We start from the raw sequence: 16792 nt of genomic DNA, 5'->3' as shown, positions 1-16792 counted from the left end.
CACACTTCTAGGAATATACCCTAAGAATCCCAAAACACCAATCAGAAAAAAATATATGCACCTCATGTCCATAGCACTATTTACAATAGCTAAGATCTGAAAACAGCCCAAATGCCCATCAGTAGCTGAGTGGATAAAAAGGCTGTGGTACATTTACACCATGGAATACTATGCAGCAGTAAAAAAGCAGAATCTCTTACCCTTTGCAGCAGCATGGAGGGACCTGGAGAGTATCATGCTAAGTGAAATAAGCCAGACAGAGAAAAACAAGTATCACATGATCTCACTCATATGTGGATTCTAATGAACAAAATAAACAAATGAACAAAATAGGTCCAAAAGAGGTGTGGAAGCACGGCACAGATGGATGAATCTCAGAGGGAAGCGGGGAGGGGGAGGCAGAGAATAACCAAAAAACTTGTATGCGTAATCCATGGACACAGGTGATAGGGTGGTGAAGGCCTATGGTGAGGTGGGAGCTGGTGGAGGAGGGTAATGGGAGGAAATGGGGGACATCTGTAATACTCTCAACAATAAAGATAAAAATAAATTAATGATTTTTAAAAAGGCAAAAATTATTTTGTAGATACAGCCTAAAAATTAGTTCTATGCAAACTTTATTAATTTTAAAGTTTTAATGGTTTCTTTCAAGTTTCCTAAGCAATTTGGTAAAATTCTCTTTTCATATATTCATAAATCAAAGTTTATATGGTCTATACCATTTAACTTTATCATTAAAATTTCCTTTTAGTATAAAAGCAGATTTCAGTCATAGTTTTTAACTCTCACCTCATTTATTTCAGATAAATAAGCACTTGTTCTCCCAACAATGAGACAACAAAATCAACATGCATTTTTAGAAAAACTGTAACTAGAGTATTTCTTGTGGGCAAAGTATCACTTATTAGAAACAAAAAGTAGGGATGAGGAGAAATTTTAAAATGGGGAAATTGTCTTACACTTAATGTCAAAGGTTTATTCCACCTGCAGCAATACATCAGATATACTTCAAAAATTTTTAAATTCCTACAGATTATTCTGTTCTGTTAATCTTCTGTACTTTCCTGCTCCATACTAGTTGTATTGCTTTATTTTAAGGAAGGCAGAATTTAAAGATAGCAGAGCCTTGCCACAGACACTGTATTTTGTTGGCCCGTTGTCCTCCCATTGAGGGTGCTTTCCTAGCTCCAGCCAGATAGGTGCTGGGACATGACCTGTTCTCTGGCCAGCGAGATACTCTCCTGACAGATGCCAAAACAACTGCATTTCATCTCCAAGGAATCTGAATTGGAAGCAAGTGGGACCCAGTGGGCATTCTAAACATATACAAGGACCATAAAGTGACCTTGTTTCCTATCATCCCTTAAAATATATTCAGATTGCTAACTTGCCTTCTCATGGATGAGGGCGGTAGAGGGGGTGAAAAGTGTAAGGGACAACTCTACGACTTTTCTGGTCACTTTGTGACAAGAAATGCTCCCAAGGCTGTGGTTACAACATTTATCCTGTGTAATAGTCAAGTCTCTGGAAGTAAATTCAAATTAGGACTCCTTTCCCCCTGGTCTTGCACTCCTCCCACTCCCCCGCCCTCTCCCCCCCACACACACACACACACACACAGCTTGCTGTCTCTCTGATCCCTTCAGAGTCAGAGCACGAGAGATGATACACAAAGGCACAAGAAAGTCTATGTAGTTGGGGTATCATGAGCATGGATCCTACTCTCTGGGACTTTTCTGGAATTTTGAAAGACTCAGTGCTAAGAGTCCTCTCCTGAATTTCACTTAGCCCTGGTATATGTTTTTATTTCAGCTGGTTGTTTTTATTTAACAAACATCTAGTATTATCTTCTAGTAGAACTGATTAGCCCTTCAGGCAGCCCTATGGATAGCCCCTAAGAGGACCCTGTGCACACAGGTCATGTCTAAACCATGGGAAGAATTCATGCATCATCTACCCCTAAATTTGCACCCCAAAGGTATGCATACACCTTCTCTCAACTTAACCATGAACAGCTATCTAGTCAAGCTATCTCGTGACCCTTGGTTTTATTCAGCAAAAATATACATCAGGCCACTGATCCCCAAACTGCAGGGGATGCATATCAAGCTCCCCAGGTGGCCTGTTGAAGCCTCTCTTACTAGGTTTGAACTATGGGGCAAGCAACCTCCTTTCCTCTGTGGCGCTCTTTCCAAAGGTTTAGAGATCCTCTTCAATCCCTTTGATGCTCTCAATACGAGGGAAAGGGTTTAACAATCACTAACAGTTTCTCAGCCACTTCTTTTACTTTTTTTTCTTTTTTGCCAATTCTGTATGGTGGTCTGCCTCACAACTCACTTTAGATGCTTGCTATTTATTGTCTTAAATTCTTAGGAGAAAATTCCATGTTAACACCATGTTGCACTTTAGCAATGGAAGGAAGGCCTGGCGTGCAGGTGGGGCCCAGGCTGGCATGCTACTCAGGATGGCTCTGCCAGGGTCATCATTTGTTCACCATCTTCCATCGTCTCCCCTCTGTCTCTGTTGGTCAGCACACTAGGACCGAGCTCAGAGCCCCGATCTCCGACAGAGGACAGGCCCCAGCGACCCTCCCATCTTGCCTCACAGACCAAGCTCTGGTGGAGCAGAGGACACTTCCTTTTAGGGCGCCTCCAGCGGGCACGGAGGGCGCTGTCCAGACCTCGGTGCTGAGCATCTCGGCTCTCTCCCCTTTGCGGGAAGTAGCCTCTCCTGCCGCAGCCTCCATTTCACCTGGATGGCCCTCCACCAGGGCCACAGGGACCCAACAATCCTCAGCGATCCTTAGCAGCTGCCCCAGTTCTTCCGACCATCGGGCCTTTGAACCAGAATCTTCTCGGAGGCCGACCTTCCCCTAGGAGGCCGAGGGCCAATGGCTCGGCCAGAGGCTCGCAGGGTGAGAAGGGGAGGGAATCCCAGTCCACTTTTCCTGGAAGAGGTGGGGACATCATCACTGATGGCTCAGACCTGAGTGGTGAGATGGGGAATGGCCCGAGGGAGCCCCTCCCACATTCTAGGGGCCCAATCCTTCCCTAAGGCTCAAATAACCCCTAAATTCCTCACTTGCACATGCACGTGAAGATAACCCCTCTCAAGTCTGGGCAACTCCCAGCTGCATAGACAGTCTGCTCTCTGCCCCCAAGTCCTGTCCGGGAGAAGCATCCAGGCGTCCCACTCAAGGACAGAGCAACCTTGGATCAGGAATCTGGCCCTTACGATGGAGATGGCAACATTGCCCTGAAGGTTTTACAGAATCTGGATGGCAGTGATGCTGGGGAGCACGAAGAAGCTGGGTAGAGCTTGATGGGGCCGCGGCCAGTTCTGAAAAGAAGGGCCACAAGGGAGCCAGAATGGGCAGCCAGGTGGACGCTGGTGGCCACAACCAAACCTTCATGGGGCTACCCAGCTCCCCTCACCCGGCTGCTCCCCGGCCGCCATTGCAGCAGCTGAGTGGCCTCACATCCCCTTAAGCAATAAAGCGATCACCTCGGGACCAGAAGGGAGACAAGGTCGTGGTGGAGGAAACAGGCTTTGAGGGGGCATCCCCGCAGAGCCTGCACCCAGCCCTCGGGTGGCTGAGGTGAGGGTCCTGTCCTAGGGGCCCGGTGCTCTGCAGGCCCCATTCCAGGACGGCTCATAAGAAGGAGTATCGCTCTGCCTACTGAAGCATGTTTCTGGACCCTTGCAGCCTGCACCCCTCCTTGCCCAGGAGACCAGCTACTATGGGAAGAGGGGCTGATACCAGCCATAGAGGTAACTGAAGTCTTTACCTTCCTCTATGTGGATCATGTTCGGGACACATGCGGGTAGCCAAGTTCCTTGTGGGAAAATACCGTGATATTCATCCATTGACAGATGGTTAGTTTGAAATATATTGTTTAGTTACATTTTAACACAGACCACATTAAATTTTATTTATTTTATTTTTGTTTTTCCCCCACCCCTGGCTTCATTTTGTAGCCGAGCCCCTTGTGATTTTAATGTTCCTAGTATTTTTGGCAGCTGAAATGAAATAATTTAATTCTTAATTAAGATATAGGTATACATTTTAATTAAATGTTTCTATTGCTTTGTTTGTCGTGTAGCTTATAGTCAAAGATTAAGAAAGTATGTGAGTTCATGTTCTAAAGACCTGCCTGTAAACCAAGTTCCAGGAGAAACACTTGAGAGTACACCTTGCATGAGAGAATAGAAAAATATAGCTAGTTAAGCGCAAAACAATGATAGTTTCAACAATAACAAGGTCAAAAGATGTCTCATTTCTGCCTTTTGCTTTAAAGATAATGTCACTGACACACAATTATGAGATATTTCGCAGAATCTTGGTTCTTCAATCCAGCACCCTTGTTCTGACAATAGGATTTTGTGTTGCTGATGTACTGTTTCTTTGTCAGGTAGGAAAAGATAACTCCAGGGCCACAAGGACAATTCATGATTTTTTTTTTGTGTGTGTGTGTGTGTGTGTGTGCGCGCAAAAAAATGTCTTTAAATTTCCTGCAAGCAGCTGTTGATGCCCAGGAGTCTGGGAGGTGATTTGGCAACAATTGTGGTACAATTGAAAAATCACTTAGCAAAGTTTTTAATAGCAATTTTAGTTGAATACTTGCCCGTTGCCATTCAGTGCCATAATAGGGTTAACTCAACCCTTTGAATCTGAGTTGCCAAAGTGGAGGAAAAACAAAAACAAAAAAATTGTATTCATCAGACTATGTTCGTTGAGATTGTATATGAATTTTTAAAATATATTTTTATTGATTTCATAGAGGAAGGGAGAGAGAGAGAGAGAAACATCAATGATGAGAGAGAATCATTGATCAGCTGCCTCCTGCACACTCCACACTGGGGACTGAGCCTACAACCCAGGCATGTGCCCTTGACCAGAATCAAACCTGGGACCTATTAGTCTGCAGGCCGACGCTCTATCCATTGAGCCAAACCAGCTAGGGCTGTATATGAATTTGTTCATCTAATCCTCAAAGTAAACCTACTCTTAAAGATTAGCTACCTACTTAGAAATGAGAACTACAGTTCAGAGAGAATAGCAATATAATAGAATTGCATGGCAAAACTATAACATGGCTAGAATTAGAGTCTCACTCTTTCCTTTTTTGAAGTTCAAATTCCTAAACAATATGAATCAGGCTAGGTTATAGTACCTGGATTTTCTCCTTTCAACTCAATTATCTGGGACCCCTCTCTCTAATTATAAGCTCCTTCCATCTTATTCACACAATCATGCTCCATACCTGGTTCTCTTGGCACATGGGAACTCAGTTTACTGAATCCACATCTCACGTATGAGACCCCAGTTGAATTCAGTTACTAGTTTTAGCATATACAGTGCCCTCCTTATCTGTGGGGGATACATTCCAAGACCCCAGTGGATGCCTGAAACCAATAGTATCAAACCCTGTATACACTATTTTTTCCCATACATCATACCTATGACAAAGTTTAATTTATAAATTAGGTACAACAATCCTATATAATAAAAGCTTAATATGCAAATCAACCGAACAGGGGAACAACCCATGGAATGACCCATCACTATGACACGCATTGACCACCAGGGGGCAGGCGCTCAATGCAGGAGCTTCCCCCAGGCCAGACAAGGTGGGCACCAGTGGGGGGTCCCTCGATTGCCCCACCAGTCACCCCGCAGAGGTAGGTGACCGATGGTGGCAGTGGGGGGGTGGGGCAGGGCTGGTGAGTGGGCAATGCCAGGTGGGCCAAGGCGGGTGCGAGTGGGAGCCCCTGATTGCCCCACCAGTTGCCCCACAGATCAGCCCTGATCACCAGCCAGGTCTAGGGATCCTACCTGTGCATGAATTTTGTGCACCGGGCCTCTAGTAACTAATAATAAAATAATTAATTATAATAATATACTGTGATTAAGCTTATGTGAATGTGGTTTCTCTCTCAAAATACCTTACTGTACTGTACTCACCTTTTCACTAAAGGAAGCACTTCACAGCTTCTCTTTGGCAGCTCCAAATGGCCAGCATTACTACTGTTGCACTTTGGGGCCATTATTAAGTAAAATAAGGGTTTTCTGAACACAAGCACTGCGGTACCAAGACAGTCTATCTGATAACCAAGAAGGTTACTAAGTGACCAATGGGCAGGGAGGGTAAACAGCATGGAACAACTGGACAAAGGGATGATTCACATCCCAGGTGGGGCAGAGTGGGATGGCAAGAGATTTCATCACGCTACTCAGAACAGTGCACAATTTAAAATTTATGAATTGTTCATTTCTGGAATTTTACATTCGTTTCAGTCTGTGGTTGATTGTGGATAACTGAAACTGTGAAAAGTGAAACCGTGGATGGGGGTCTACTGTAAACACCAAGACCAACAATTCTCATGTCCTTCCCAACTTCCCCCTCATCTGCTGATCGACCCCAATCCCAGGTACTCCAATTGCTTCCTATTCCATGGCTGCATCGGACCCAGCACAGGACTGGCTAATCATCCTGGTCTACACATAGAGTCACAAACCTCTGCATGTCTTCCCAATACATCAGGCAATCCCAACATCGAGCTCAGAAATCAATAGGCTCCATGAATATCTCCCACATGCTCTGCATTTTGAGTGTTATGTGTCTCATCTTCCCCCTGACTTTTTCACTACACAGAAGAAATAGATAATTTAACAAAATATCTCAGCTCATTGTCATAAAATCTACAAATATCCCTGCTTTGTTTACTCCTCTCCTCATTAAAACTGAAGAGTGATGCCTGCCCCTAGCTATGTTCAATTTTTCTAATTTACACCTATAGTCCTACGAACTTCACATTATTGATTATAAATCAAATCTGTTATCAGCAACCTCTCCATCACTTCACCATCTGCTTTCTCATCTTGAACTCACTAAGTATTTTTGATCTTGAAAAGAAAATTCCTCAGCACGTCTTTCTACAGCTCCAATCCTATCCCTTTCTTCCTCTTATGAAACTAAATGTTCAGTTATATTTCCTCAAATCTCCAACCTTTAACTTCCAGTATCACTGATCTTCTCCTCACACATAAATCTTGCTGTGATGACCACGGTCATTCCATAAATAAGTCCAATGAGTGTTTGTCTTCATTTACTTATTGAAAACAAAGAATAATTGAACCATGACCTCCTTTTGAGATCATTCTTTTTCCCAGGGTCTTGTGACATCTCAGGCTCTGACTATCTTCAAACTACTATACATACTTCTTTCCAGTGTCCTTTGCAAGTTTCTCCTCAAAAGTACTAGTTGAAACATCCCAAGACTCAGTTCCAGCTCCTGTACTCTCATTTGCCTGTACACTGTCTTAGAAATCTCCTGCATTTCTTCCGTTGCTTCAGTTTCCTTCATTGTTATCTCTGGTGAAAATGTCTCAAGATTCATGTCTACTTATTGTGGTGATCACTTCAATGAGGTACATAAATGTTGAATCACTATGTTGTACACCTAAAACTAATATAATGTTGTACATCAACTATAATTTTAAAGATAAATAAAAATTAAAACATTCTACTTGCAGCCTTAGCTGTTTTGGCTCAGTGGATAGAGCATCAGCCTATGGACTAAAGGGTCCCAGGTTTGATTCCTGTCAAGGGCACATACCCGGGTTGCGGGCTTGATCCCCAGTAGGGGGGATGCAGAAGGCAGCCAATCAATGATTCTCTCTCATCATTGATGTTTCTGTCTCACTCTCCATCTCCCTTCTTATCTGAAATAAATAAAAATATATATTTTAAAAAAACATTCTACTTGCATGTGTTACAGGAAGTTAAAAGGAAATATATCTCAAACTGCAGCCCAGAACTTCTTCCTCAAATAAAAACTACTTTTCCTCTTGTCTCCAATTTCAAATAAGCTCCACTAAATACCTAGTAATTAACCTTTGACCAACCTCTCAAAACACAGAAATACAATCAAGCATTGCTTTTATTTCTATTATCAGCAGTTAATTTCCACAGCACCACCCACACGACTCCCACCCACAGTCATAATGCTCAGGCTCAGTTTAAACATCAAATCTTTAGTGCAGTCATTGGTACTGAGATTTAAAAGATAATGTTTCAATCTCCAAACCCTGATTAACAAATTTTGCTGAGCTCTTTTCCACATAAGGAAGTGGACTTGTGGAAATGTTAACACCACTAGTTACAATAGGGGTCCTGCATGAGAGAAGGCTGAATTAATGGACAGTTATTTAAGACTAGAGACCCGATGCACGAAATTCGTGCAAGAATAGGCCTCCCTTCCTCCGGCTGCTGGCACCGGCTTCCCTCTGGCACCCGGGACCTGGGCTTCCCTCTGGCCACCAGTAGGCACCTGGGACCCGGGCTTCCCTGACAGCCCCCAGCTTCATGTGAAAGGTCATCTAGAAGAATGACCGGTCTAATTAGCATATTACTCTTTTATTATTATAGATTGTCACTAGGTCATGAGAAATTGTATAACACATCACTTGTCTTAAGTGAAAATGAAATAAAGAAAGAATATATTTTTACAATATTATTGATGAGTTTGCTACCATTAAAGCCAGGAGAGTAAATGTATGATCAATTTTCTTGTTGTTTAAATTAAACTTTTAAAAATTATTTTTAACACTCCTGCACTGCAATATTCAGTCTTTTATCAAGTACTTTAAAGTTACAAGGAAATGAAACTTTAAATGTCTTATGAAAGCATGCCAGGGGAGCCCTCGTTTGTTTCCCGTTCACTTGGGGCTCATATGGGACTGGAAGGAAACCACACAGCCCATGCCTCTCACCACTGCCTGCGATTCTTCTTTCTCTAAACTGTACAAAACACTTCCTCACGTTGTGAACTAGGCGTTCAAACACCCTGATGAATGGCTTTTGTAAAATGTCTGATAAAATATTGCATGAGAATGTAAGAAATAAAACAGGAACATTTCAGAAAATGAAAGCTGCTGTGTTCGCTATTTAAGAAAAACTCCCTAAAGAAGCCAGGGCCAACGCTCCCTCCTCAGCCCACAGGCGCGAACACCAAGGGCTTTCCCCCAGAGACCCCGCCGCAAATCTGCAGGTTAAACATTAAGGGAGGGCTCGCACGTCCTCTTGTGGCTCTGGAGGCGCAGCGCAGGGAGTTTTGCGTTCACTCTGATGGCCGTGTGCCCCCTGCCGGCCGCCTGCTGAAAGACTAGAAAGAATTGTCCATTTCATTTAAATTACCTCATTTGTGAGCATACATTATTCACAGTATTCTCTTGTAATTTTTTAAAATATATTTTATTGATTTTTTACAGAGAGGAAGGGAGAGGGATAGAGAGTTAGAAACATCGATGAGAGAGAAACATCGATCAGCTGCCTCCTGCACAACCCCCACAGGGGATGTGCCCACAACCAAGGTACATGCCCTTGACCAGAATCAAACCTGGGACCCTTCAGTCCGCAGGCCGACGCTCTATCCACTGAGCCAAACCGGTTTCGGCTTGTAATTTTTTTTTTGTATTTGGCTTCTTTGCATACTTTTTAAATTTTAACTTTTTAATAGATAATACATTTACATGGTTCAAAATTTAAAGGTACAAAGGTAATGCATTGAAGAGTTTCTTCCCACTGCTATCCCACCAAGCAACCTGCTATCCCCTCTAAAGGCAACAGATGTTAGCAGTGTCTTTGTATCCTTCCAGAGATTTTATCTAGGTACAAGCAAATATATGTGTGTGTTTTTCTTACCCTCATCTTTTGCATAAATAGTAGTATAGCATGCACATTGTTGTGCACTTTTTTAAAACTTAAAAATATAATAATTAGGTATCAATACCTGAAAAACTTCCTTAGTCATGAAGGGCTTGCTCAGTGTTCATAGTATTTCGATTTATTTAATCAGTCCTATGTTATTGGACATTTAGCTTGTTGCCCATTGTTTGCTACTCCAAACAATGCATCTGTTAAAACCCTATTGCATCATATCAGGAGGCACATATTGTTAGGTTGTTTCTTTTGTGTGTGTGTGTGATAAACTTGATCAGTGGATTTGACAGTGGTCAGCCTGATCCATTGTCTATATAGCTCTCCTTTAGAGAGATCTCTTCATATTTTCTCTAGCCTTTTGCCTAAGTTTTAGCTGCCATTAGTGATCTTACTTAGATCCATTATTTTACCAACATTCACATTATGGGTGTGCCAGAAGAAGAGAGAGAACAAGATACTGAAAACCTACTGAATCAGGAAGAATCAGAAAACCTGAATAGGCCAATAACAACTGATGAAATAGAAGTAGTAATCAAAAAACTCCAGGTGAACAAAATCCCAGGTCTGGATGGCTTCACAAGGGAGTTTTGCCAAGCCTTCAAATAACAACCAACACCTATATTCCTCAAACTATTCCCAAAAATCCAAGAGGAAGGAACACTTCCAAGCTCTTTTTATGAGGCCAGCATTATCCTAATGCCAAAACCACATAAAGACACTATAAAGAAAGAGAATTACAGGCCAATATCCCTGATGAACATAAATGCTAAAATCTTCAACAAAATATTAGCAAATAGGTCCAGTAATATATTAAAAAGATCATACACCATGACCAAGTGGAATTTATTCCAGGTCTGCAAGCTGGTACAATATTCACAAGTAAAAATGTGATACATCACATAAACAAATTGAAGGATAAAAATCACATGAATCAATAGATGCAAAAAAAGCATTTAATAAAATCCAGCACCAACTTTTGATAAAAACTCTTAGCAAAGTGGAAATAGATCATATCTCAACATAATAAAGACCATATATGACAAAACTACAGCCAACATCATACTCAATGGGCAAAAACTAAAACCCTTTCCTCTAAGAACAGGAACAAGACAGGGATGTTCACTTTCACCACTCTTATTCAACATAGTACTGGAAGTCCTAGCCACAGCGATCAGACAAGAAAACATAAAAGGTATCCAAATTGGAAAGGAGGAAATAAAACTCTTATTATGTGAGATGACATGATATTGCACATTGAAAACCCTAAAGACTCCACCAAAAGACTACTAGATTTAGTAAAGAATTCAACAATGTAGCAGGATACAAAATTAACACCCAGAAATTGATGGCATTTTTATACATCAATAATGAACTCTAAGAAAAAGAAAATAAACAATCCCACTTATCATAGCAACAAAAAACTCAAGATATTTTGGAATAAACTTAACCAAGGAGATAAAAGACTCATACTCAAAAAACTACAGGATGTTGAAAAAAGAGATAGAGGAAGATATAAACAAGTGGAAGGATATACTGTGTTCATGGGTTGGTAGAATTAACATCATTGAAATATCCATACTACCCAAAGCAATCTACAGATTCAATACAATCCTTATTAAATTACCAATGGCATATTTCACAGATCTAGAACAAATACTCCAAAATTTTATATGGAATCAAAAAGGACCCTGAATAGCTGTAGCAATCTTAAGAAAGAAAAACAAAGTTGGAGGGATCACAATACCAGATATCAAGTTATACTACAAAGCCACTGTTATTGAAACAGCCTGGCACTGACATAAGAACAGGCAATATTAATTAATGGAACAGAACAGAGAACCCAGAAATCAACCCAAGCAATTACATGCACTTAATATTTGACAAAGGAGGCAAGAGCATACAATGAGTCAAGACGGTCTCTTTAATAAATGGTGTTGGGAAAATTGGACAGATACATGAAAAAAATGAAACTAGACCATCAACTTACACCATACACAAGAATAAACTCAAAATGGATGAAAGACTTAAATGTAGGTGGGGAAATCATAAAATTCCTGGAAGAAACCATAGGCAGCAAAATCTCAGACATCTCTCATAGCAAAATGTTTACAGATACATCTCCTAGGGCAAAGGAAACTAGGAATAAAATAAACAAATGGGACTACCTCAAAATAAAAAGCCTCTGCACAGCAAAATAAATCATCAACAAAATGAAAAGGGAGCCCACTGTATGGGAGAAAAATATTTGGCAATGATACATCTGATAAAGGGTTAATATCCAAAATATATAAGGAACTCATACAACTTAACAAAAGGAAGACAAACAATCCAATTAAAAAATGGGCAAAGGACCTAAATAGACATTGCTACATAGAGGACATACAGATGGCCAAGAGACATATGAAAAAACTAGAGGCCTGGTGCACGAATTTGTGCACAGTGGGGTCCCTTGGCCTGGCCTGCGGGATCGGGCCAAAACTGGCTCTCCGACATTCCCCAAGGGGTCCCAGATTGTGAGAGTGCGCAGGCCAGGCCGAGAGACCCCACCAGTGCAGAATCGGGGCCGGGGAGGGACACTGGAGGCTGTACAGCCAAGGAGGGACTGCAGGAGGGCTCCAGGGTGTGTCTGGCTAGTCTCACTCAGTCCCAATTGGCCGGGCTCCAGCAGCAAGCTAACTTACCAGTTGGAGCGTCTGCCCCCTGGTGGTCAGTGCATGTCATAGCAAGCAGTTGAGTGGCCTTAGCATATCATTAGCATATTACGCCTTGATTGGTTGAACAGCTGGATGACTGGACACTTAGCATATTAGGTTTTTATTATATAGGATGCTCAAAGTCACTGATCATCAGAGAGATGCAAATTAAAACGACAATGAGGGATCACCTCACATCTGTCAGAATGGCTACCATCACCAAATCAACAAATGACAAGTGCTGGCAAGGATGTGGAGAAAAGGGAACCCTAGTACACTGCTGGTGGGAATGCAGACTGGTGCAGCCATTAAGGAAAACAGTATGGAGCTTCCTCAAAAACTTAAATATGGAACTGCCATTTGACCCAGTGATCCCACTTCTAGGAATATATACTAAGAAACCTGAAACACCAGTCAGAAAGAATATATGCACCCCGTGTGCATAGCAGCACAATTTACAATAGCTAAGATCTGGAAACAGCCCAAGTGCCCATGAGTAGATGAGTGGATAAAAAGCTGTGGTACATTTACACCATGGAATACCATGCAGCTGTAAAAAAGAAGAATCTCTTACCCCTTGAGACAGCATGGAGGGTCCTAGAGAGTATCATGCTAAGTGAAATAAGTCAGTCAGAGAAAGATAAGTATCACAGGATCTCACTCATATGTGGAATCTAAGTAACAACATAAACTGATGAACAGAGTGGATCCAGAGTCATGGAAGCATGGAACAGAGTGCGGAATATTGGAGGGAAGGTGGCGGGGGGGGAAGGGTGGATGGGAGGTAGTCAATGAAAATCCTTGTATGCATATATGCATAACCCATGGACACAGACAATAGCATGCTGAAGGCCTAGGGTAGGAGGCCTGGGACAGGCTGGAGGGGGTCAATGGGGAATAAAGAGGGAATTATGTAATATTTTCAACAATAAAAATTATTTAAAAAGTAGCCCTAGCTGGTTTGACTCAATGGATAGAGTGTCGGCTTGCAGACTGGAGGGTCCCGGGTTTGATTCCAGTCAAGGGCACATGCCTGGGTTTCGAGCCTGACCCCCAGTAGGGGGCATGCAGGAGGCAGCTGATCAATGATTCTCTCTCATCATTGATGTTTCTATCTCTCTCTCTCTCTCCCTTCCTCGCTGAAATCAATAAAAATATATTTAAAAGTTAAAAAATGGAAAAATATCCTCACCCAGCAGTAGTGGCTGAGTGGTTGAGTGTCAACCTATGAACTAAGAGGTCACAGTTCGATTCCTGTTCAGGGCACATGCCCAGGTTGTGGGCTCAATCCCTAGTGTGGGGCATGCAGGAGGCAGCCGGCCAATGATTCTCTTTTATCATTGATGTTTCTATCTCTCTCTCCCTCTCCCTTCCTCTCTGAAATTAATAAAAATATTTTAAATAGATCCAGAGACATGGAAGCATGCAACAGACTCATGAGTGTCAGAGGGAAGTAGGTGTGGGAAGAAAGTGACCAAAGACGTGATATGCATGTATGTATAACCCATGAACATAAACAATAGTGTGGTAAAGGCCTGGGGGGAGGGGGTGGGAGCAGAGTGGAGGGGGTTAATGGGGGAAAAAGAGGGACAGCTGTAATACTTTCAACAATAAAGATAAATAAATAATAAATAAGCTGCGGGGCATGTGCACATTGAAATACTATGCAGCAGTATAAAAGAAGAATCACTTACCCTTTGCCATAGCATGGATGGACCTGGAGAGTTATATGCTAAGTGAAATAGCCAGTTAGAGAAAGACAAGTATCACATGATCTGACTTATATGTGGAATCTAATAAACAAAATAAACTGATGAATAAAATAGATCCAGAGGCATGGATGAAACAGACTGACAGATCTCAGAGGGGAGGGAGAATGGCAGCGATGGGAAGAGATTAACCAAAGAACTTTTATACATATATACATAGCCCATGGACACAGAAATAGTGGGGTGAAGGTCTGGGGTGGGACAAGGGCTGGGTGGAGGGAAGCAAGGGAGGACATTGGGGGACATGTGTAATACTCTCAATAATATAAATACATCTACACTAATAAAAGAGAAAGATGCAAATTGACTGTACCTCAATGACGCCCACCAGCCAATCAGGAGTGAGTATGCAAATTAACCCAACAAAAATAGCAGGTTAATTTGCATACACAGGCATGGAGTGCAGACTAAAGGCTCCAGCCCAAGCAAAGACTGAAGACTGAAGACAACTGAAGACTGAAGAGGCTTGGCTTCTCCGCTGTGGCCCAAGCGAAGGCCTGGGTCCTGGGTGCCAGAGGAAAACTGGTGCTGACAGCCAGGGGAAGGAAGGCCTAATGCACAAATCTTCATGCAACAGGCCTCTAGTATATTTATAAAAAGAGAGAGAGACATGAATCTCTACCATTCCCTCTAGGATGTGATGCTCTTCTTTAATTTACATCTTGACCAGGGATGAAGTAGGGAGGCAGTTTCACAGCATTCCACTTGACCTTACCCATTTTGACAGTTTTTACCCTACAGGCTAAGAAACCAATTTGATTTGCCAACTACAACTACATTTATTCTGATTGTACATTCAGAGTCTTGGGAAACTACCACTAGATGGGACACTGAACCCTATTGACCTGCCATTAGACAGGACTCTACTTATTATCTGGCTCCCATATTCCTCCATTCTAACATAGAGGTCAACATGATGCCTCAAGTCCTTAAATATAGCCTTGAAACTTGTGGGTACTCCTCTTTTCCCAGTGTAACTGTAGGTTCCCTTGTGGGAGGACTGGAAAATCATCACCACATATGTTTGAGGTGGTGTTGCAGGGGCCTTCCTTCTGATAATTTGGCTTCTTTAGTCAATGGGTTATGGGTCTGAAAACTGCCTGAGGTCTGTAAATGGGGCAAAAGACTATGACATTTTATTAACCTCAACCTCTTAATCATCCACCCTTTGTTCCATTTGATTGTATAGATTGCGCACCACTCGTGTTGTCTGCCCATATGTTGTGCCTGTAGACACCTTGTTCTTTTTCTCCATAGCTCTCCGAAGGTAAAGTATTTCCCCTACTTTCCCCCGCCCCCTTCCATTTTGATCTTACTACTCATTATGCTCATTGAGCTCACCTTGTTTCTGAAGGTTAAGTTCCACCCTCAGGGAGCCCAGTTCTGTAACAAAGCCCCTACTGTCAGCCTCAGCCTGCAGAGGACAGCCACCACTGACCTTTTCAATGATGCTGGTGCCCCCTCCCATTAGCACATTCTGTACCTAACAGAAGGTCTGCCAAGCCTTCCAGCTCTATATATTCTGATTCATTTTCAAACCTAATATACTCTGCCTATTCTTGGTACTTACGTCTCTGAGCCTTGCAACCCCTTCTTTCATCATTTGTCAAGCAATTCTGGCATTTCTGCTTCCATCTATTTCTCCAAGCCTCCAAGGGTCCTAGCAATACATAGCACCATCTCCTGGCATCCTTGCCAGAATGTTTACACCCTTATCACAGGACTATAAACATATCAAATGTATCATTTTCAATAACCTCGTCAATACTCAAATATAGGTTCTGCCCATCCAGCATCCTCAGCATCCAGACCCATAAACTCTTCTGGTTCCTACAGATACAGATTGGCTAGGGTCTGCAGTAACTTCAGGGGATAGTGCTTTTTTTAATTGATTTTAGAGCAAGAGAGAGAGAAACATCAATTTGTTGTTTCCCTTATGTATGCATTCATTGGTTGTTTCTTGTATGTGCTCTGACCAGGGATGGAACCTGCAACCTTAATGTATCAGGACCAACGCTCTATCCAACTGAACTACCCAGCCAGGGCCCAGGGGATAGTTCTTTTCCTCCCTTATTAGGCCCCACATTTTCCCTCTTGGGTTCTGTGGTGACTTGACCCTAGTTATTGGTAGTGACCAGGAGGGGAGGAAAGAGTAGATTGTGAGAGGGGAACAGGTTTTATTGTAAAGTAGAGGCCTCTGTCTGTATCAATTCAAGTGGGCCACTTTTGCAGGCCCAGAGAATTGAGAGGGATTGGTGTTTTGAGATGTTAGCCTACATTAATCCAAACGTCCCCATCCTGCGTCTCAGGGTTCTACTCTTTTCCAAGCAGGTCCTGATCTTGGCAATGCTAACTTTCTGGGACTGAGAATTCAACCTTGTCTGAAGTTATGCTGCTCTTACACTTTACCATCCGGCTTCAAGAAGCCTCTGATCTCCACACTTTTCCTTAAATTGGTGATTAACCACCCTCTCAGCCTTTCCTTGTCAATAGTTCTCAGTAAGAGCCATTCAATTCCATAGTCCTTAACATGGCTACCTGCCCAATCTCACAAAGATTTGAGATATAGCATCCACAAGTGCATTCCCTTCCATCAGTACCCCAT

This window comes from Eptesicus fuscus, chromosome 20 (genome assembly GCF_027574615.1).
Source record: "Eptesicus fuscus isolate TK198812 chromosome 20, DD_ASM_mEF_20220401, whole genome shotgun sequence".
Lineage (NCBI taxonomy): Eukaryota > Metazoa > Chordata > Mammalia > Chiroptera > Vespertilionidae > Eptesicus > Eptesicus fuscus.
This window is presented reverse-complemented; position numbering follows the sequence as displayed.